Consider the following 22,907-nt stretch of genomic DNA (forward strand, 5'->3'; position numbering starts at 1 on the left):
CTGACCAATGCTTCCTCATCTTGTTTACAGGCTCATCATCCTTATCATGCACCCTAATTATATGTATTCCCCAAGGCTCTGTCCTACACCCTCTTTTCTTCTTCCTCTACACTGTCATTCCAGGTAACCTTATCAGCTCCCAAGGGTTTAATTATCATCTCTATGCAGATGACTCACAGATCCATATATTTAGTCTAAAGCTTCTCTGAGACTCAATCCTACTTCAACCAATTGGCTATTGGACATTTCAAACTGAATGTCCTGGAGACATCTCAAACTTAACATGTCCAAAACAGAAGTCAGTTTCTTTCCCTCTAAAACCCCTACCCTCTTCCAAACTTCTCTATTTCTTTCTAAGTCACTACCTTTCTTCCAGTCTTCCTGCTTTCCCTCATTCTATATATCCAAATCAGTTGCCAAATTTTGCCACTTCCATCTCCACAACATCTTTCACATCTGTGACCTCTATTCTCTGCTCACTTAGCTATCACTTTATTCAGGCCTTCATCACTTCACATCTATATTAATGGAACAGCTTCCCAGTTGGTCTTCCATGCCTCAGATATCTTCCCACAATAGTGTATCCACCTAAGTAATTTTCTGTAAGTGTTGATCTGTCCATGTCGCTATCCACCTCAAGAAACTCTAATGAGTCAAGACTACCCCTGGGATAAAATATAAACTTCTGTTTGGCTTTTTAAACCCTTCACAGTCTGGTGCCAACCTATCTTTTTGACCTCTTTGTGCACTACTTCCTTTCCCACACTTTGGGATTCAGTCACACTAGCCTTGTCTTTTGTTGTTTAGTCAATTAGCTGTTTCTGACTCTTCATGACACCATTCTGGGTTTTCTTGGCAAAGATACTAGAGTGGTTTGCCATATCCTTCTCCGGCTCATTTTACAGATGAGGAAACTGAAGCAAACAGGGTTAAGTGACTCACCCATGGTCACACTGCTACTAAGTGACTTGATCTCAGGTCCTCCTGATTGTAGGCCTGGCACCTATCTACTGTGGCATCTGCCTTATCTATGTTTCTCAAATGTAGCATTCCATAAACTGTTTCTATTCTTTTGCACCGGTGGTCTCTTCTCATCTCTCTATGGAGTTTCTCTCTTCCTTTAAGATACAGCTCAAGGGGCAGCTAGGTGGCACAGTGGATAAAGCACTGGCTCTGGATTCAGAAGGCCCTGAGTTCAAATCCAGCCTCAGACACTTGACACTAGCTGTGTGACCCTGGGAAAGTCACTTAACCCTCATTGCCCTGCCAAAAAAAAAAAAAAAAAAAGAAGATGCAGCTCAAGCACTATTTTCTACTCCAAGTTTTTCCGGATCTCTACTAACCACCTGTGTCTTTCCTGCCAGGAAATGTTATGCATGCAATACTGGGTTTACTGTTTTTCATCATAGTCTCTCCTCTTTGTATCTACAATATGGGGAGGGACCCAGAGCCTAACACAGTGCATTGCACAGTCTCAAACAATTAAAAAGATGTGAGCTCACTGATAGGGGTGCTCCCTCTAGTAATGCAGACTACCCATTTTGTGATTCTTGTCTGTTTTCTCCCTTAAGTTTGCCACCTGGGGTGCAATGCTATAACAGTGAGAACAATTGGGGCAGCTAGATGGCGCAGTGGATAGAGCACTGGCCCTGGAGTCAGGAGTACCTGAGTTCAAATCCAGCCTCAGACACTTAACACTTACTAGCTGTGTGACCCTGGGCAAGTCACTTAACCCCAATTGCCTCACTAAAAAACAAAACAAAACAAAACAAAAAACCAGTGAGAACAATCACAAGTACAGGATTGCTACTGTTACTCGGATAAACCAACACAGTATTAAGGGAAGGAGGGTAGGGTTTGGACCTGTGATTTCATGGGTATAGGGAACTCCTAGGAGTAGAAATTCTATTCAATAATGAAGGTGGGCTCCTTTTTCTATCATTTACAGTCTTGCAGAGTTGCCAGGGGGCACTGAGAGGTTAAGTCACTTGCCCAGGTTCCCACAGCAAGCACATATCAAAGGAAGGACAAAAACCCCAGTTCTTCTGGCACCAGGGCTAGTTCCTCATCTGCTGTCATTGCTTCCTCTTTCAATTTTAAGGAATCAATTCTTTCTTGGGGTTTCTTGTCACTTTTTTTTCTCAGTTTACATGAGTAATTCTTGGTGTCGTCCTATTTGTTAATTAATTTTTACCAAAGACCTCTCCACTCCCACCTCCAGCCTAGGCTGAATTTTTTTCATTTTAATCCTTAAACCCTAAGATAATCAATGTATTCCCCACCGCCCCCTTTCTTTTTAGGTTCTTGATTCAATCTCTTTGACTTGGACCACAGGAAATCTCTGATCAGTCTTTTACTAAAGTCTAGTCCTGCATTTTCATACTCACTTTCCTTCAGATGAGCTGCCTATTTTCATCAGCACAAACTTAATTTCCTTTTGTTTGTCAGCTTTCCTTTTTAATGCCCTTACTCTAAGGGCAAGCTGATTTGATTGCCACATCTCTTTCAGTCTGAATAACCTTATTCTGCATTCACTTAGCTCTTTCCTAATTGTCTCTACCTATAAATCAGTCCCCCCTGGCCCAGGTTATATTCCCTTAACCTGGAGGTTCTGATTCAATAGTTCTCCATCTTAGAGAATTAATTATTCAAATAAACACTGATATAGTCAAAACAGCCTCCATCTTGCTCTTATAATCAATTAACTATTTATTTGGCATGCACTATGTGTAGTGTGCTAGGCATATTTTCAAATATTTAGGAACTCCATATTTGATCATCTTTCCTCCTAATTCCATTTGAGGTCTTCTATCAATTTTCAATCACTTTTGGAAAAAGGGATAGTTTCCTATACAACCTTCAGTCTAAAATAAAGCTATTCACCAATAAAGTACTTTTTATTTCTTGAATCAATCAAAACAATTAAAGGTTTTTGAGGAATGATGACTAGAAAACATCTTTACCATCTCTACTCTTCAAAAGCTTATTATTTTTCTTCTCCAGACACAGTGCCCTTCCCTCCATATACCTGGTTGGTTTTTCATATTCAAATATTTCCCTTGGTTTTTCAATTTGTTTGTTTTTGTTTTTGCTTATACCTAAATGTAGGGAAGAAGAAAACCATACCAGATGATTTCTTACACGGGCATTTCTCTCCCCATTTACACAAGTTTAAAGCTAAAACTCTAAATACCTGCAACTGTTATAGCTGAAGAATAGAATGATGATAAAAACGGAATCAGTCAGCACCCTTTGTGCTTCTACTCTTTGTACTGGATTTGATGTTTTACTTAAGAAAAGAACTGATTGATGAAAGGAATGATGAGCAATCTGTATAGCAAATTTGGAAAGTGAGTTTAACCTCCTTTATTACTTCCAACATTGAAAGTAATTCAAATCTCAGCATTATCATGTAAATTTTGTGAAGTGCTCTTAAGTTATTTATGAACTGCATTTTAATAAACTTGATGCTTATAGTAAGACTACAAAGAGTTTCTTCCTCTATTAGCTTTCTTGAAGTCATAGGGCCCTAAAGGAAATAAAGGAAAAACGCAAAGATTTGGATAGAAAGAACCTATTTTGATTAGACTGCTAAAGAAAACAATATCTAAATTATCCCAGATGTGGCGGTCACTAGATCCTGATGAAGGACTCCTACAAAAATACACAAATAGCTTAAAGATTTACAGCCTAAAGGAGAGTACAACACTATATCACCTGAATGGGATCAACTCTGGAAAGGCTATATTTTGTTTTGTTTTTTAAACTAGGTTCTTGGACTTGGGAGTCAGAAAAATATGGCTTCATTTTCCATCTCAGACACTTACTTGTTGTGTGACCCTGGACAAGTCATTTAACCTTTCCGTGTCTCAGTTTCCTTGATGACTTCTAAATTCCCTTCTAGCTCTAATCCAAGGATCCTATACTCTTGTAGGTTACAAATCCTAAATTACTTTATGAACATAATGAAAATATTTCTACAAAGTACATAGCAATCTACTTAATAGCAGAAAAATCAACACGCTGAATATCCTGAACTTTACCTATTGGTGGCTAGATATGGCAGGTGAACCCAAGTTGCACCTCAAATCCTAAAACAGAACTGAGGAAAACACAGAGAGCAATAAAGGGGTAGACAAGTGAAATGAGAGATAAATGAACTTTCACTGTTTTCTTTTTCTTTTGAATTGTGAATTTTCCTAGAAGGTTAGATTTCATGGATAGATCAAGAAAGGCAATTGAAAGGCTCCTTTTTTTTCCCCCAAGGACCAATAACATCATGATATTGGGGTACAATAGTGGATGATGCGTGATGTCCTGACTGGTGTGAATTGGATTTGAATGAGGCTGAATTACACAAAGTCTTCAGCCTTACTCTCTTTTCCAGAGTCATTAGAGTCCAGTGGCAAGACAAAAGTCAGGACAATAGTCATGGCCCAGGATGCAGTAGATGATTTTGGTGTCTTATGTCCGACCAAGCTCTAATTGGCTCCATAGAACCTGCTTAAGTCACCTCCATGGCTGTTGGAATAAACTGCTTTCATTTGCCCATTTCACCAGGGACCATCTTAATATGCTTGGGGTAGACATCTCCCTAACTCACCAACAGATCTGAGACCTGTCAGTTAACCTCAACTTGGTTAGCCAGTCTGCTAAATATTGCACAGTAAACTGAATGCAATGAGAAATAAATTTCTATTTGGTTCCCTGTTCTGGCCGTAGGAAATTTTTCTCATCATCGTGTACAGTTATTTGATTGCCCTTAAAAATTATAATTCTGGTATGAATAAATAAATGTTTTATTAAGCACTCACAATGTGCCAAGAATGGTGCTAAAAGCGGGAGAGACAAATATATAAAACCAGATAACAAGGTCTATGAGGGGGTGGTGGCTAGGGTTATGGTGATGGCCAGGGGAGCCACAGGACAGTCAGTTGACATGCTTTTATCTAGAAGCAATGGCAATCTTAAATTGATGACTGTTCATTGGAGCAGGATAGAGAGAAATGCAAAACAAAGCACATGAATTGTGGCTCTCCCTTTAAAAGTGGAAGCTATTACAAATTCACCTCTAAAGGTGAACTGCAAATAAAACTTCTATGCTCTATCTACTTCATTAACACATGCTATGAATACTCTATTTAATCTAGAAGGGACGGCTCCAGGCATTCCACATTAGCATTTACAGATTAATCCCTCACTTCCCAACTCAGGTTCTTCAAAAGCATAACAATTAGCTTTGTAACATACAAAAATAACTGCACATGGGGCGCGTATAATGTTGATAGGTTAATTTGCTAGTTTTATCTCACTCTAAGAAACTTAAGGCTAGAAATAGTCACAGGATAAATGAAAATGCATAGTAATCATTCATATTTAGATATTATGCTTACCAAATGGAGATCTAATAATAACCATGTAGGGCTACATGATATGAATATTATTACTTCCTTTTTATAGAAGAGGAAACAGGTTCAATAAAGGCTATTTGTCAAAGGCTAGACAATTAGTGTTAGAGCTGAGACTCAACTGGGTCTTTTGATTTATTCCACTATGCAATCACAAAAGACAAAATAATATTTTCATAAAACCCAGGTATATTTAAATTCTGATTTTGCCTTCATTGAGTTCAGATTCCTTTCTGTCCTAGATAATAGATTTGCCCCAAGTAACATCTCTTCAGAATTCATCAATCCCTCTAAGCTACAAATTCAACTTCATCACAGTCTCAAGGAATTTTGTATATTCTCTTTCTTCTCTCCTTTTTTCCCCCCTTTTCTTTTTGCAGGGCAATGAGGGTTAAGTGACTTTCCCGGGGTCACACAGCTAGTAAGTGTGAAGTGTCTGAGGCTGGAATTGAATTCTGGTCCTTCTGAATCCAGGGCCGGTGCTTTATCCACTGCACTACCTAGCTGCCCCCTTGATGACAGTTTTTTTTTACAGCTTTCAAAGTTGTTTGTTTTTACAGTTTTGTTATTATTGCATAAATTGTTCACCTGGCTCTGCTCATTTTATTCTTCATTCTCTTTCATGGTGATTAGATTTAAAAACATTTATAATTCTAATGGTGAAATAGGTTCCTTTAGGATACACTGGAAGAATTCTCCTTAGCTAGGATGCTAATGTAGAGTTCATAAAATCTGAGACAGAGGGGCAGCTAGATGGCGCAGTGGATAGAACACTGGCCCTGGAGTCAGGAGTACCTGAGTTCAAATCCAGCCTCAGACACTTAACACTTACTAGCTGTGTGACCCTGGGCAAGTCACTTAACCCCAATTGTCTCACTAAAAAAAAAAAAAATCTGAGACAGACTTCTGAGACCATCTTGTCTGAATCATGAATGACCTCTATTACAACTGAGTAGTAAATTCTCTCAACAATATCCTAGCATATGGTCATTACCCATAAAAACAAAAGTTGTTAAACTTATCTTATATTTGGTGTGCAAAAGGACATTTAAAACTTGGAGATATTTCTGCATTCAAAAAGCTCCTTATCTGAACAACAGTCTAGAAGCAGGGACTTGTAATATTAGATGAAACTAATAAAGGCTTTCTAGAGAAATTAAAGTACTTTTTTTTTTTTTAGTGAGGCAATTGGGGTTAAGTGACTTGCCCAGGGTCACACAGCTAGTAAGTGTTAAGTGTCTGAGGCCAGATTTGAACTCAGGTACTCCTGACTCCAGGGCTGGTGCTCTATCCACTGCGCCATCTAGCTGCCCCAATTAAAGTACTTTTGAAGTGGGTATTAATTCATTCAGGCAACTTGATGGCTCAGTGGATAGACTGCTGCACCTTGGAGTCAAGAAGACTTACTTTCCAGAGTTCAAAACCTGCCTCATTTACTAGCTAAATGACCGTGGGCAAGTCACTTAATCCTGTTTGCCTCAGTTTCCTCATCTATAAAATGAGCTGAAGAAGGAAATGGCAAACTATTGAACAAAACAAGAATCATCAGGAGAACAATTTATACGATAGCCACAATAGCATTTAAAGGAAAATGACACCAAAAGAATTTAGAATTCTGATCAATTCACTGACCAATGATGACTTCAGAAGATTGACAGTGAGGCATCCTTACTACTTCTCAGCAGATGGATGGATTGTTGACATAGAAGGAAGCATACATTTTTCAGTTAACTACAATGGCTTGATTCATTTTCCTTGCTTGTACTTAAGTTACAAGGAAGGGTTCTATTTGGGGTGGTAAGGAGAGTTATTGGGAAATGACAGTGAATTTTTTAAAAAGTGAATAAATAAGACTATCAAAAATAAAAGACAGGGGGCAGCTAGGTGGCGCAGTGGATAAAGCACCAACCCTGGATTCAGGAAGACCTGAGTTCAAATCCTGCCTCAGACACTTGACACTTACTAGCTATGTGACCCTGGGCAAGTCACTTAACCCTCACTGCCCTGAAAAATAAATAAATAAATAAAATTAAATAAAAAAGACAGCTCAAGAGACATTTAGTCTCCGATATTTTAAATGAAAAAGATTAAATTAAAAAAAGACACTGTAGAAACCAAAGCAAAATAAACATGATTCATCAATAAAGGAAAGAAGAAAACATGTACAATTTTTAAAAAAAATCCTCTATCAAGTAGCCTAATACTTTTTTTTTTTTTTTGCTGAGGCAATTGGGGTTAAGTGACTTACCCAGGGTCACATAGCTAGTAAGTGTCAAGTGTCTGAGGACAGATTTGAACTCAGGTCCTTCTCAATCCAGGGCTGGTGCTCTATCCACTGCACCACCTGGCTGCCCCAGCCCAATATTTTCCCCAAAATGATCTCCCAGAGGTCAAAGGCTATGACTTAGAAGAGAATGTTACTGAAGAAAATGGGAAGTCCACTACAATAGGGTTCTCTGAGTAACACAGACCCAGTGTTTCAATAATCAGTATTCTAGAGTTTCAAGCTATATGATGATATACTAAAAAAAGAAAAAAAGAACTATATTTAACAATTTAAAAAAAACCTTACAATTACAAAATGGGGAAGAGCTGTATGTATGGTTTAAAAAGAACTAAGGTTCAGGATGGTTTACAAGATAAGTATGTATCAGGGTAGTGCTATCAGAACAAAGGAATACAAACAGAAATATAAAGAATCAGATCTTCCTTGTCCTACACATTGGCCAGACTCTTGCTAGAGGGCTGTGTTTCATTCAGGTTTTGTAATTTTAAGATAATTGTAGAGAATTCTGAGACACTTTCAAGAAGAATCACGAAGAAACAGAAGATTATGAGAACTGAGCTCTATGGGGTAAGGAATAGGGATTATTTAGACTAAAGAGGTATAGATAAATGGATTATTCTTTGGGGGGAAGGTTTTAGTTCATATACCATAAGTAATTTTAGAATGCATAGAACATAATTCTAGCTATGCTAATAAAAACCAGGCAGATTTTTTTTCTATTTGAGATATCAAGCAAGGTTAGGGGATATATATCTGCTTGAGGTTTGAGAAATCCAAAACTGCAAATATCTATCAAATACCCACTATTACAAAGATTCTGGGAATGCAAAGATTTTTTTTTAAAGAGGGAATTGTCTTTGCTCTCAAGACCAACTATAGGGCCAAGACAGAGAAGGGCCTGAGGAGCAATGACAGAGTGGTAGAACAGAGAGAGATAGGTAGAGGTTGTGGCAATCTTGGTGAGGATAAAGAACAGTTTTAGGAGGGATAAGGCAAATGGAGAGATGGAAGAATAGGAGGTTCTGATCAGAGAGAGGAATGAAATGAAATGGATGTAAAAACAAAAGGTGAGTATAAGAATCAGATTAAAGAATAAAGTAATGTCTTGAAATCATGCTGTAATAATTACAGTATAATAATTATCCTTTGAAGTAGAGGAGAAATCTCACAGTGTTTCATAGAATGATAGTAATTAGATGTTATATGGGGCACAACCTCAGGTGGGCCAACAAAGAAAAACTTTTATTACACTTGGAGGTGGGCCCACAGAACTCTCTTGACCTACCTACTAGCAAGAAGGACAAAGAAATAAAAAGTGTTAGACCACCACAGTACAGGCCCTGCTTTTTTATTCTAACGCCTCAGTCTAAGCTTTTGTGATCCATAATGACGAGGAGGCCATGTGAAAGTAGGGCAAAAGGAGAAGCTATGCTGGCCAGACATTGCTTCAGACTTGGTAATTATATTTGGCAATAAAACAAAAGGCAAGAATAACGTAAACCAAGCTGAGCACAACTGTGGATGGAATTTCTCTCCAAAATCAGTCTAGTCCAGATGATAACAATGAAAGGTTATTGTCCAGGATAAACGGACAGACACACACATATACGCCTACTCCTGTCCATTCATTTAACTTTCTCTGATTATCCAGCCAAGTGAGCTAAAATGAAAGCAGCTGATTGTTATTCATGACCTGGAAATCCCAGTATGGAAGACAAAGATTCATTGCCACCATTTGCCCATCAGATATATGAGTACCAGTCAATCCAGAAGAGGGATTTTTCACCAATCCCGAAAGGCCCAAGTCTGCATTGCCCTTTTCTACAGCTCCTCTTTGAAGATCTAGAAAATTTAATGTAAAATAAAATCTTCTGAATGTTACATGGACAAGCTCTTTTGCTTCTTACCCTTTCAGAATCTGTATTGGCTGACCCAACCCATGATCTTTCTTTTCTTTTTCTCTTTTTTTTGCGGGGCAATGAGGGTTAAGTGATTTGCCCAGGGTCACACAGGCTAGGAAGTGTCAAGTGTCTGAGGTCATATTTGAACTCAGGTCCTCCTGAATCCAGAGCTGGTGCTTTATCTACTGTGCCACCTAGCTGCCCCTCTGATGATCTTTCTAAAAACCTTTTCTCACCTTGCATCTTTTCCCCAATCTGTGATCAGTGAGTTTACCCCAGAACCTTATCCTGAGGGATTAAGAGGCAGGAGGGTATAAAAAACAGGGGTTCTTCATAATTTTTGTCTCATAGGTAGCACAGTGGATGGAGCACTAGGAAGATCTGAATTCAAATATGAGCTCAGGCACTTATTTGCTGTGTGATTAGCAAGTTGTTTAACTGCTTGCCTCAGTTTCCTCAAGTGTAAGATGGGCATAATTACAGTGACTACTTTTTAGGTTGTTGTGAGGATCAAATAAGAGAAGCACTTTGCCAACTTTAAAGCACTTACATAAATGCTAGTTGTCATCATAGTTACAGTCATTGTCAAAGGGAGATGAGATATAGGAAGATAATGTGAGGGTACATAGATCTAATGCAAGTTTTTTTTTTTTTAAAGAATGGGGGGCATTGAAAGTCGTAGGGAGGGATCCAGTAGATGGGAAGAAGTTGAAGATTAGTGAAGGGGGTGGTGATTGAAGTGGGTATTCTGCTGAAAAAGATGGGAAGAGATTAATACTACATAGAGACAGGACTTAGCTTTGGTAAGAAGGGCTGCCTCACTATTAGAGACCATGGGAGGGAGGAGGGAGTAAGGGATTGATATCATTGGCTTTAGAATTTAAAAGGTGAGACAAAGAGGGAGCTCATGGCAACTAGACTCAATTTTTTTTTTTAAGTGAGGCAATTTGGGTTAAGTGACTTGCCCAGGGTCACACAGCTAGTAAGTGTTAAATGTCTGAGGCCGGATTTGAACTCAGGTCCTCCTGACTCCAGGGCTGGTGCTCTATCCACTGCGCCACCTAGCTGCCCCAACTCAATTTTTAAAATAAAGCAAGAGGCAAGGTCTTTAGCTGAAAGGGGCTAGTGGGAGGATTGAGGACAGAAGAGAAAGTTTAGAATAGTTTCTGTGGGGAGAGGTAGGGAATTAATTAGGAATGAATAAAGATTGCTTTGCTGAATTGAGGGCCTCATTGAAATTAGATAACATAAATTTCTAGTGTACCCAGTTGTGTAACTTCATCCAGCTCTGTTAAACAGATCATGAGTAGGAACAGAGGAGGCAGATGGTGGGAGTAAGAGAGGGGTGAGTTTTGGCAAGGGATAAGTGAAAATAGGTAGGAATTTGCAAATAAATTATAATGTAGAGTTGAATCAGTTAACTATAGAGTCAAGATTGGGGAAGGTGGAAAGTGAAGTCAGAGCAAGGCTACTGGCCTGAGAAAGTATGGAGGAGTAAAGGGATTAGAGATCTTTATGAGAGTGAAAGGGCAGCTAGGTGAGACAGTGGATAGAGTACTGGGCCTGGAGTCGGGAAGACTTATCTTTCTGAGTTCAAATCTGGTCTCAGACATTTGCTACCTATGTGACCCTGGACAAGTCACTTAACCCTGCCTGCCTCAGTTTCCTCATCTGTAAAATGAGCTGGTAAAGGAAATGGCAAACCACTCTAGTATCTTTACCAAGAAAATTCAAAATTAGGTCATGAAGAGTCAGACATGACTGAACAACAACATGGGAGTGAAGAACCAATTTAAAAGGGTTGAGGCATGGTAGTCAAGAAATGATAGGAGGTTATGGTTGGATAGAAGAAAGCATGGTTTTTATTTTAGGAAGTAGAACAATTGTGGCTAATGATAAGATCTAGCGTATGCCTTCGTATCAAGTGGTTAGGTAGGATGAAGAAGTAGGTCATGGGACTTAAGGAGACTAAGGAATTGGAATGTTAAGGAGTTTCAAGGAGTAATAACATGGGTATTGAAGACCCCCCAGTATAAGGGCAGTAGATAAGGAGGAGATAAAGACAGTAATCCAGGTATTGAACTCCTTTAGAAAAGAGGGGAAATTGAGGCAGTGAGGTGGCACAGTGGATAGAACACTGGTGTGGAGTCAGAAGGATATGAGTTCAAATCTGGTCTCAGACACTTACTAGTTGTATGACCCTGCATGAGTCACTTAACCCTGATTGCTTCTCAAAAAAAAGGAAGGAAGGAGGGAAAATGACCTGGGTACTTCTACCATATTCAGATAAAGCGCAATAATACCATAGATTATAGGCGACCTCATAAAACTAATTCTTTGGGAGGCAATTGTCTGATGAGTAGAAAAAGAATATCGATTCAGGTTGAATTATTCCAAGGCACCAAAATGATCTAACATGTCTACAGAGACTCTTCTTATTGAAGAGTCAGTTTTAAAAATCATTGCTGGCTTCAAAGTGAGCTACTCAGGTATTTTCAATATTCTGTTTCTTTTCACAAGTATCTTTATGAAGGATGATACTTGAGTGATAGCACTGTTTTTCAAGTACCTTCAGCTCTAAGAAAAAGGAAAAAAATATGAAGTTGGCTTGATGAAAAGATAAATTTCATTTGAAAGCAAAAATGCCTACCTTTTATTCATTTGAAATCCTTGCCTTTCTCCCTCTGCCACCAATAGCAGAAGTCATGTCATGAAAAACATATTGCTACTTACTCCTAATAAGCAGGACTAGGTGAGTCTTCTAGCCATTCAAGAATCTTGAGTTACAATAATACTTTCTAGTACTGATAGAGCATTTGCTTATAGTATTTAATTTGATCCTAACAATAACCTTGCTATTAGAGAGGCTAAATCACATGCTCAGGGTTACATAATAAGTGCCTGAAGCAGTACTCAAACTCAGGTCTTATTGACTCTGTCGGGTTCACCAACCTAGCACCCATTTTATTACCCACCTTATTTGTCATGTGTAACATGTTGTGGTAACTACTTTTCTTTCATGGCAGAAAATACTGACATTTGTGTAAAAGGAGATGAAATATTTAATAATATGTGTTTGGATCAATGATGTTTCTCATTTGCATCCAAGTGATATTTTGTAATATTCTGAATATTACAACCGGAAACTTGAGTAAATATAGAAACGGGAAGAGGAAAGACTAATTTTTTTTAAAGGAACATCAAAAATGAGGACTCAGTTATCTGAAGGCGTACTTCTCAAAGCAGTGCCTACAATGATGTAGTGGTGGCAGAAAAAGAAGCTTTGGGGGTACTGGGGTAGGGTGACACATGATGGCACCTAACCTGTTGCAGCTGATACAGCCATTCTGTTTTCTGTCTTGCCATTGGTGGAAGCTACTTCCATACCTCACTCCTACTAATAGTAAGATGAATTGTGTGCTTTTTCAGGGGAGGAGGGTGGATACCATAACATAAGGCAATTCGAGAACACTTGGTCTAGGATAGTGTTCCATGAATGAATATGTGGAGTCTCCTGAGAAGGGTTCTACAAAGACTTATAGAGATGAGAGAAAGAATCTCCAAAAGATGTTTTTGGTGGTAGCAGCAAATCATGGGCTACATTAAACCTTGATAACATGATACTTTTCAGATCTCTATCTATACACATATACACATGCGTGTATGCATACATATTTGCAAGGTCTCCATAAAATCCACAAACATAATGGTTATATCTAACTTGTATAGAAGAGAGCATTTCAAACCAAATATTAGAAATTAAAGCATAGCCTAAAAAATATGAACTCATGCTCTCAATAACATAATAAAAGATAATTACAGGAAGTTCCAATAATCCTAAATTTTCCTGTTTCATCTAGCAACCAAACAAAACCACTTAAGCCAATGCAAATATCCATTTTAACAATCTGAAAGAATCATTTTTTAAGTTGAATAGTCAAGGAATGAAGAATGAGGTGGAGACACATACAGAGCTTTATTTCTCAAGAGAATTCCTGATTGTAAAATATTGTGAAAGACTGAAACTATTGCCAAATGTACTTCAACTTTTCCTTCTTGCTGAAGAAGAGCTTTTTTTACACAGAGGCTGCCAAATATAACCACAATAGTCCTTGAAATTACACTTGTGAATAAAAAACAAAATTTAAGAAAAGTCACACAGGTTTACTGAACTGGGAAATAGCCATTGGCCTTGGTAAGTGTTTGTGAGAAAGTGATCATTTTGTGTGTGTTGATCTTGTAGACAGCAGGTCAAATCCATATAAAGGACAAAACTGGTTTGACTATTGGTATTAAAGATATACTTCATCTCTTTTCTGTAAGGATGAAGTGAAATGATAGATGTACAATGCTTTGCAAACCCTGAGGTCATGATAGGATCATGGATTTAGAGATGACAGAGCAATGTAGTCCAACCCCCTCAGGTCCAGAGAAAATAAAGGACTTGTCCAAGGTCATATGAGGGATGGCTAGAACAGGTCAGTTTTTTGCTATTATGTTTTTAATGACCAATGGACTTCTGCATGAATGGATAAAAAGGAGTGCTTTCTATAAGTGAGAGTACCAAAATGTTAGCTTGTCTTCTATAGATTCACTGAAAGTACATTCAGGACAACTCCAGTAGCACCAAAGGTGACAAGGATATTTACTTCATCCTGTTCCCATGTTGCTGGGGTTTTTTTGTTTGTTTGTTTTTTTAGTGAGGCAATTGGGGTTAAGTGACTTGCCCAGGGTCACACAGCTAGTAAGTGTTAAGTGTCTGAGGCCGGATTTGAATTCAGGTACTCCTGACTCCAGGGCCAGTGCTTTACCACTGTGCCACCTAGCTGCCCCTCCCATGTAGTTTTAATTTTTTCTGAAAGATCACTATATAGCTCTTGATTCCATGAAGTTTGTTGACTGTGAATATTTATTATGGTGATAGTTATTTCTTAAATGATTTATTTGATTGTCATACAACTTTTCAGGAATACCTCATATAAATTACAAAATTTCAGTCATTTGCATGATGTAAACAAAAAAATACTCAAAGTATAATTCTCTCAAGTTCTAATATATGATTATTAATTACAAATGTATAAACTACTCCAAACATGCTAGGTTTATTATTAGGAATTAGTATCTATTAATTTAGAAATAAGTAACTTTCCACTCATCTCTCCAGGAGGGAAGGCCTAGTAAAAAGGGCTCTTTCTGTACAAACACAGATATCCCCCAATAAAAGCTAAATATGTACATAGAAAAAAATATAGTTCATACATTTTTTTATGGTTTAATATTATGCCTGGGTAGAGTGTGGAGAATAGTCTGTAATGATGCTCTAGTTCCAGTATACTTTATCTGTTGAATACTCAAGGATATTTTGAAGTTTGTATGTGCAAGATGAGATCTGTCATCTGTTGGATTATAAAAGATACCATGCTTCTGGCATATAATTCTAGTGACCTCATAGTTTCTTTCTAGATAACCAGTAGATTCTACATTTTTGCAACCTGCCATATGTTGTACCCCTTTCCAACATCTCATTTCATAATCTGCTTTGATCAGTCTGGATTCCTTGAAGATAACCTAACTATAATACCTGTTGGCAGTGATGCTGAATCATTATCATTATAACCTCCTTTTTTCTTTTTTTTTTCTTTTTTTGTGAGGCAATTGGGGTTAAGTGACTTGCCTAGGGTCACACAGCTAGTACGTGTCAAGGGTCTGAGGCTGGATTTGAACTCAGGTCCTCCTGAATCCAGGGCTGGTGCTTTATCCACTGCGCCACCTAGCTGCCCCAACCTCTTTGTTTCTATAAATGAATATTGGTCAACATATCTTTGGTTAAGGTCATGTGGGTATGGCCCATGGAGTGCCTTTTGATGCTGCTCTTGGATCTTGGCCTTTTCCAAGGCTCCATCTGGAGATAAATGACTTTCAGTTCTACTAGACAAAAACAGTAGTATTATTGGTTGGCGGCCTTTTCTATCACTCTGTGAAGAAAGTTTATTCTGAGATTATCCTGTAAATTTTTAACCAATTTATCATGTGCACTTAGAATATCTATCAATCCACTTCCTTCTTTGATGAGGGCATGGTTATCTTTTCATAGCTTCCTTGGGGTGGTGAACCCTCTGTTTCATGAACACTGTAAGAGTTGGATCTTCCAGGTAAGATGGCAATACGAAAGGTATTAGATGAGCCCAGGTCTTCCACAAAAACCCCAACAAAGATCCAAAGGCGTAACAGATGAAACAATACCTCAGAGGAACATATGAAACACCAACAAGAAACTCTCTCTAGACCAGGATTGCCAGAATTCTGCCAGAAGTTTCTGGCTATTCAATAGAGGAGGCACACCAAGGGATGTGAGAGCCAATACAAACTCCTATCAACTGGGCCTGAATCCAGTAAGACCCAGGCCTTGATCTGTAAGAGCAGCCATTTGGAATAGAGCTAGTTCATGGTAGGCCAGTGAGCAGTGAAGAGGTTCCCAGGGTGCTTCAGGAGATGTTCCTATGCAAGCTAAAGAAGAAAAAGAAAATTCAGTGCTCCTCAGGGCTGCCCCCAAACCTCTTAAAATAATGCTGTTGTGGCAGAAAAGATGGTCAGCACTATGTTTAGGTGATTATGCACATGGGGAACTTCCAAGAGGGTAAAGATGAGGACAATCTCCAATGTCTTAGTGGGGCCTTTCAGAATCACAACAGGGGAAGCAAACAATTATCAGCTGGAGACCATATAAAGAAAAGAAGACAGAGATAGATGTGACCCAGGCTAGTAACTGGGTTGGGCTACCACAAAGAGGCAGAAGTAGAAACCAGGAACTGTGGCAAGGGTGCATTCACCCTAGTCCAAGCCATTCCAACCATAGTAGCAGTGGCAATGGCATCCAGACTACAGAGGGAAAAGACAAAACAGTGCCTGCCCATCTCATCTAAGTCATTAGGATGGGATGGATCCTGGCCCTGGGACAAAATCTTAAGGCAAAAACAGAAGTTGGAAATATTAATATAGAAGAGAACTCTGAAGATGAAGAAGTCATAGTGTGAAGAAAGACCTCAAAAGTAATCCCAGAAGAGATGAACTCTACAATAAGTACAAGGAGACTCTCAGAGAAAAGAATGGCTGGGCCACAAGGACTCCAAGATTGGCTGAAAGAAATGAAGAAAAAGATAAAATTTAAATTGGAAATGAAATTATCAGTCTTTAAAGAAAAAATTTTAGGAGAATAAATAACTTGGAACAGGAAGACCTTACCCAAATACTAGACTCCTTAAAAATAGAATGGAGAATACAGAATTTAACAATTCTACCAGACCATAAGAAATATTAGAACAAAGTAAAAAGACTAAAAAATTAGAATATTTATATATTCTAATTTTCTATCTACTATATCTACTATAAAAAAAACTGACTTGGAAAACAGATCAAGGAGAAATAGTTATAAAATCACTGTCCACCTTGGAAAACACAATAAGACAAAAAAGCTAGATATAATACTTTAAGAAAACAAAAAGAAAACTGTTCATATCATCTAGAATCATAGGGCAAGATAAAAATACAAAGAATCCAACATTCACATGAAATGAGTCCCACAGTTATCTGAAACAGGAAAAGGATGGTTAGACACACCCACATACACATATACACAAAGAATCTGTTGTAGAAACATTAAATTCAATAAGGAAAAAATAGGTGGGGACAGGAAGAAAGAACAATAGGAATTAAGTGAGAGGGTAGAGTCGGGGAGATAATAATTCCCAACTAAAACACACTTCAATTTTAGATATTGATCATTGTTGTTCAGTCATTTCAGTCATGTATGACTCTTTGTGGTACCATTTGGGGTTTTCTTGGCAAAGATATTGGAATGGTTTGCCATTTCCTTCTGCAGCTCATTTTATAGATGAGGAAACTGAGGCAAACAGGGTTAAGTGACTTGCCCAGGTTCATACAGCTAGTAAGTATCTGAGGACAGATTTGAATTCACATATTCCTGACTCCAGACCCAGCACTCTATACACTATACCACCTAGCTGCCCTTATGGAGGGAAATCAAATCAAAAGATTTAAAAGGTAGAAATAAAAAGTAACAGTCAATGGTCGAGGTGAAGAAAAAATGAGGAGTGGAATGACTACTCCGATTAGATATTCTAATGTTGACTGCACTCTTTTTTTTTCTTTGTCCTCTAATTCTCTGTAAAGAGGAGGTAAGGAACAAAGAGATGAAAAAATATAACAAGATAAAAAAGACTGAAAAAAACCACATTTGACTTTCATACTGTGAATGGGATAAACTCACCCTTCAAATGGAGGAAGGTAGTAGAATAAATTACAAGGCAAAATCCAACATTATACAAGAAACTCACTTGCAACATGAAAAAAGTACACAGAATAAAAATGAGATGTTAGAGCAGAATATATTCTACCTCAGGTGAATTTCTAAAAAAGCAGAAATGGCAGTGATCTCAGGCAAGGCAATAGTAAAAACAGACATGGTTAAAATACACAAGCAGGGAAACTACATTATGCTTATAGCCACCAAAGATAATGAATTAGCAATCCATACTCTATATGGACCAAACAGTATAGCATCTAAAAACCAGAAGCACAATGTCATACAGCAACAATCCTCCCCCCAACTCCCTGCCCCCCAAAACCCCCTACAAAGAAACAAATAATATAAATTTTCCTGTAAGGGTTGCTCTGTTTGGGATAGAGACAAATCAGCCCTTACTGGAAAATTTATATCTCTAAACATTTTCATCAACATGAGAGGAAAGAACAGCCATACAACAACAATCTTTAACACCATCAATAAAGAGGGAATTTTTATTAGGGGGAGGGAAACTAATAAAATAGATTAAACCATTAACTAATCTGACTTAAAAACGAAGACAAAAACAAAATTTTCAAGGTAAAAGATGAAAAATTTAACAACAGATAAAGAATAAAAGAATTATTAGAAACTATTTATCCAGATCAACAAAAATTTTAAAAGTTAAATGAATGAATTTTTGTCAAATATAAAATGCCCACCATTAATAGGACAATATAGAATTTAAATAGGTCAATCTCAGAAAAAAACCATTAAATAAGAAAATGTCAAAAGACACTAACAGTTTTCAAAAGAATAAAAGTAAGCAAATGCTCCAAAATTACTGATAATAAAAAATGCAAATTAAAACTTTGAAGTTTATCTACATCTAATGGATCGGCAAAGATGACCAACCCCCCCCCCAAAAAAAAACCCCAGAAAAACCCGAAAATGACAATTTTTGCAGCATCTATGGCAGGATAGGCAATTTGAAGCTATATCCCCAAAGTCTGCCACATACCCTTTGCTCTAGAGATAGTGGGCCCAGAAATGTACTCCAAAAAGGTCAAAGAGGGAAAAGACCATTTTTCTACAAAAATTTTTATGGGCAACACCTCTTGTTATTCCATGCTACCTCTACCCTGAATCCTCTGCATCAGTGGAAGTAAACTGTATATGGACTAAATCAGAAATTGTTGGTGTATTTAAGTAATTATTATTTGCAGTGATGCAATATAATTTCAATTCAATTAAAAAAAACCACATTTAACAATCAGTCATACCCAGTATAATGTGTAAGGAATTAGTTCTCTAATTTTAGCCGTTTCACAGCAGATGGATGAGAAAAATTTTCATTGGCTATTTCTTTTGGGTACAATAGGAGATGGGTGAAATGGTATCACTTAGCTGTAATAAAAACAATAGTTATAGTCTCCAATTTTTTTAAAAACTAGATCACAGGGGCAGCTAGGAGGTGTAGTGGATAAAGCACTCTCCCAGGATTCAGGAGGACCTGAGTTCAAATCTGGCCTCAGACACTTGACACTTACTAGCTGTGTGACCCTGGGCAAGTCACTTAACCCTCACTGCCTTGAAAAAAAAGAAAAAAGAAAAAAAACAAACAAAAAAACAAATAAAACAAATAAAATAGGAACAGAAATTAAGGAGTTGCTTAAATCTGAAGAGAACAAATTCAAGTAATAGACTATACCAAAACTAAGCAAATTCGAAAAGCTGTTATCTATTTTAACTGTCTGTAAATGCACTGCTCATTCTACATCTCTGTTCTATCACCTTCCAAGGTCTTGCACCTAGAATCAGAAAGACTTGGGTTCAAATGCTACTTCAGATATTTCCTGGTTGTGTGACACTGGGGAAGTAACTTAACCTCTGTAGACCTCAGTTTCCTCATATATAAAATGAGGGGGGTGAGCTCTAATGCTACTGAGGTCCCTTCCACCTCTAAATCTATGATTTTATGACTTTCATACTATGATGTGACACCGGAAGAAGCCTTTAAGAGCAGGGTCAATAATGTCATGACAATTTATTCTTGCTTTGTAGCTCAAATCATAACAATTTTATTACTAGGTAAAGTGAAAACTTGTCCTTGGGAACAACAATAAAAATTAATAAAATAAAAAATAAATTAATCTAGCATTGCTCAACCTTCAATTTTCAAAGAATGTAGTTTCCATATTAAAAAAGACTAGGGGCAGCTAGGTGGCGCAGTGGATAGAGCACCAGCCCTGGAGTCAGGAGTACCTGAGTTCAAATCCGGCCTCAGACACTTAACACTTACTAGCTGTGTGACCCTGGGCAAGTCACTTAACCCCAATTGCCTCACTAAAAAAAAAAAAAAAAAAAAAAAAGACTAGATACTTTAGGACATACAGTAGTTAAGAGGACCTTCTGATTCATGCTAACTACTAATGTGGTTCTAAGAGCAAGGGTTCTTAACCTGAAAGGGAGATATTAGGGGTAAACCCCATAATAAGTGTCTGTGAACTTGAGTGGGAAAATTACATCTTTTAATTAAGATCTAACAGAAATTTAATATTTCCTTTAAATATAATTTGTTTAAAAACCCTTATTCTAGTCTTATAGGTTTTACCAAATTGCCAAAGGAGTTTATGATACAAAAAGGTTATAAACCCCTTCTTTAAGGAATGAACACTGGCTGTTTCTAATCTGTCCTGTGGGCAGAGGCCATCTTGGATTCCATCCCCAAGTTACTTGCAAGTCTCTCTAAGGTTTGTAGTATAGCAATTACTCCTTTCTTCTCTTTTCTTTTAATTGTCTGGCCACTCCTTAATAGTTTCATTTACTGGATCATCATTCACATCCTATCCCCCTAGTGAAGGTGAACCACAGGGCTCTCTCCTGGAACCTCTCCTTGTATTCATATTCTCTTTTAGTGATCTCATCATCTGCCATGGGCTAATACCCTCATCTCTATGGGGATGACTCCTAAATCCACATACCTAGTGATTGATGCAGCTTGTAACAGCATATGAAAACTGTTAAATTTTCAGTGTGAGCATTGACACCTCAGAAATAAGCAAATGATAAAAATCAGGAATTGACTATTGTGCTGCTGATTGTTTAGACTTAAGAAAGTGATAGAAAAATATTAACAAGGCAGATAAACTTAATAGTGTATTGTGCATACATTTTCCCCCAAGAGCCAGTTGTTAGAATTTAGAAGCATACCCCTGTATCTAGCCCTAGTTGCTCTCCAAAATTTGAATTCAATACAATGAACTTCTTATTTTTATTTATTTATTGGTGAGGCAATTGGGGTTAAGTAACTTGCCCAGGGTCACACAGCTAGTAAGTGTTAAGTGTCTGAGGACATGTTTTGAATTCAGGTCTTCCTGAATCCAGGGCTGGTGCTCTATCCACTGTACCACCTAGCTGCCCCACAATGAACTCCTTATTGATAGTGTCTAAATGGGTAGCCTAAAGGCATCTAAAACTGAACAGTTTAAAAAAACAGAATTCATTATGTTCTTCCTCCCACCCCACCTCCAATACTGCCCTCTTTCCTACATTCAATTCAATTACAATAGCACCGGCCCTGGATTCAGGAGTACCTGAGTTCAAATCCAGCCTCAGACACTTGACACTTACTAGCTGTGTGACCCTGGGCAAGTCACTTAACCCTCATTGCCCTGCACCCCCCCCCTAAAATCAATTCAATTACAATAAACATTTATTAAGCACCTACTATGTGCCAAGCATTTTGCTAAGCCCTAGGGATACAAAAAGAGGCAAAAGAGTCCTTGCTTTCAGGGAGGTTAGAATCTAACCGAGGGACAACATGCAAACAAATATATACAAAGGAAGCTATATACAGGATAAATAGGAAAGAACAGAAGGAAAGCACTGGAATTAAAAGGGGTTGGGGAAGGCTTCCTGTAGGAGGTGGGATTTTAGTTCTTTTAGACTTAAAAGAAGTCAGGGAGGACAGTAGTTGGAGTGTAGGAGGGAAAGCATTCCATGCATGGGGGGATAGTCAGAGAGAAGACCTGGAGCTTTGAGATGGAATGTTTTGTTCCTGGAACAGCTAGCAAGCTAGTGTTAGGTGTAAGAAGACTGGAAAGGTGAGCGGGATCTATGTTATGAAGGGCTTAGAAAATTCTGTATTTGTTCCTGGGGACAATAGTACAACAATGGAGTTTAGAGGGTAGGGGTGTGTGACATGATCAGACTTGCATTTTAGGAAAATCACTTTAGTGACTGATTGGAGAATGGATTGGAGTAGGGAGAGACTTCAGGCAGGGAGATCCCATTCCCTCCCAAGTAGGTTATTGGAGTAATCAAGACATGAGGTGGTGAGGGTTTGTACTAGAGTGGTGGTGGTGGCAGAAAAGAGAAGATGGCATATTCGGGAGATGTTGCAAAGGTGAAATTGGCAAGTCTTGGTAACAGATGGGATAAGGGGTGGGGGTGGGGGCTGGTGGGAGATATAGAGAGGAATCCCAGATGACTACTAGGTTGTGAGCCTGAGGGACTGGGAGGACAATATTGCCCTCTACAATAATGGGAAATGTGTGGGAGGTGGGGAAGGGGAGAAAAATAATGAGTTCAGCTTTGGACATACTTAATTTAAGATGTCTACTGGTCATTTAGTTTAAAATTCCTGAAAGACAGCTAGGGATGTGAGATTAGAGGTTAGGAGAGCAATTGGGGAAGGAAAGGTAGATTTTGAGAATCATAAGCATAAAGATGGTAATGAAATCCATGGGAGCTTATGAGCTCATCAAGTGAAGTAGTATAGAGGGAGAACTGAAGATAACCCAGGACAGAGGCCCGAGGAACAACTAGAGTTAGAGGACATGATGTGGAGGAAGATCCAACAAAGAAGACAGACAAAGAGAGGTCAGATAGGTAGAAAGAAAACCAGGCGAGAGTAATGTCCCAAAACCTAGAGAGAAGAGCGTATCAAGGAGGAGAGAGTGATCAACAGTGTCAAAGGCTGCAGAGAAGTCAAGGGGAATGAGGAT

At 38.2% G+C, this 22,907-nt stretch overlaps 1 protein-coding gene across 1 annotated transcript in view; it reads right to left on the reverse strand.

Annotated features, from left to right (window-relative positions):
• The window catches only part of DAPK1 (death associated protein kinase 1), a 259,697-nt gene that overhangs the window by 94,531 nt on the left and 142,259 nt on the right, over positions 1 to 22,907 (reverse strand).

Source organism: Dromiciops gliroides, chromosome 1 (genome assembly GCF_019393635.1).
Source record: "Dromiciops gliroides isolate mDroGli1 chromosome 1, mDroGli1.pri, whole genome shotgun sequence".
In the NCBI taxonomy this organism is placed as follows: Eukaryota; Metazoa; Chordata; class Mammalia; order Microbiotheria; family Microbiotheriidae; genus Dromiciops; species Dromiciops gliroides.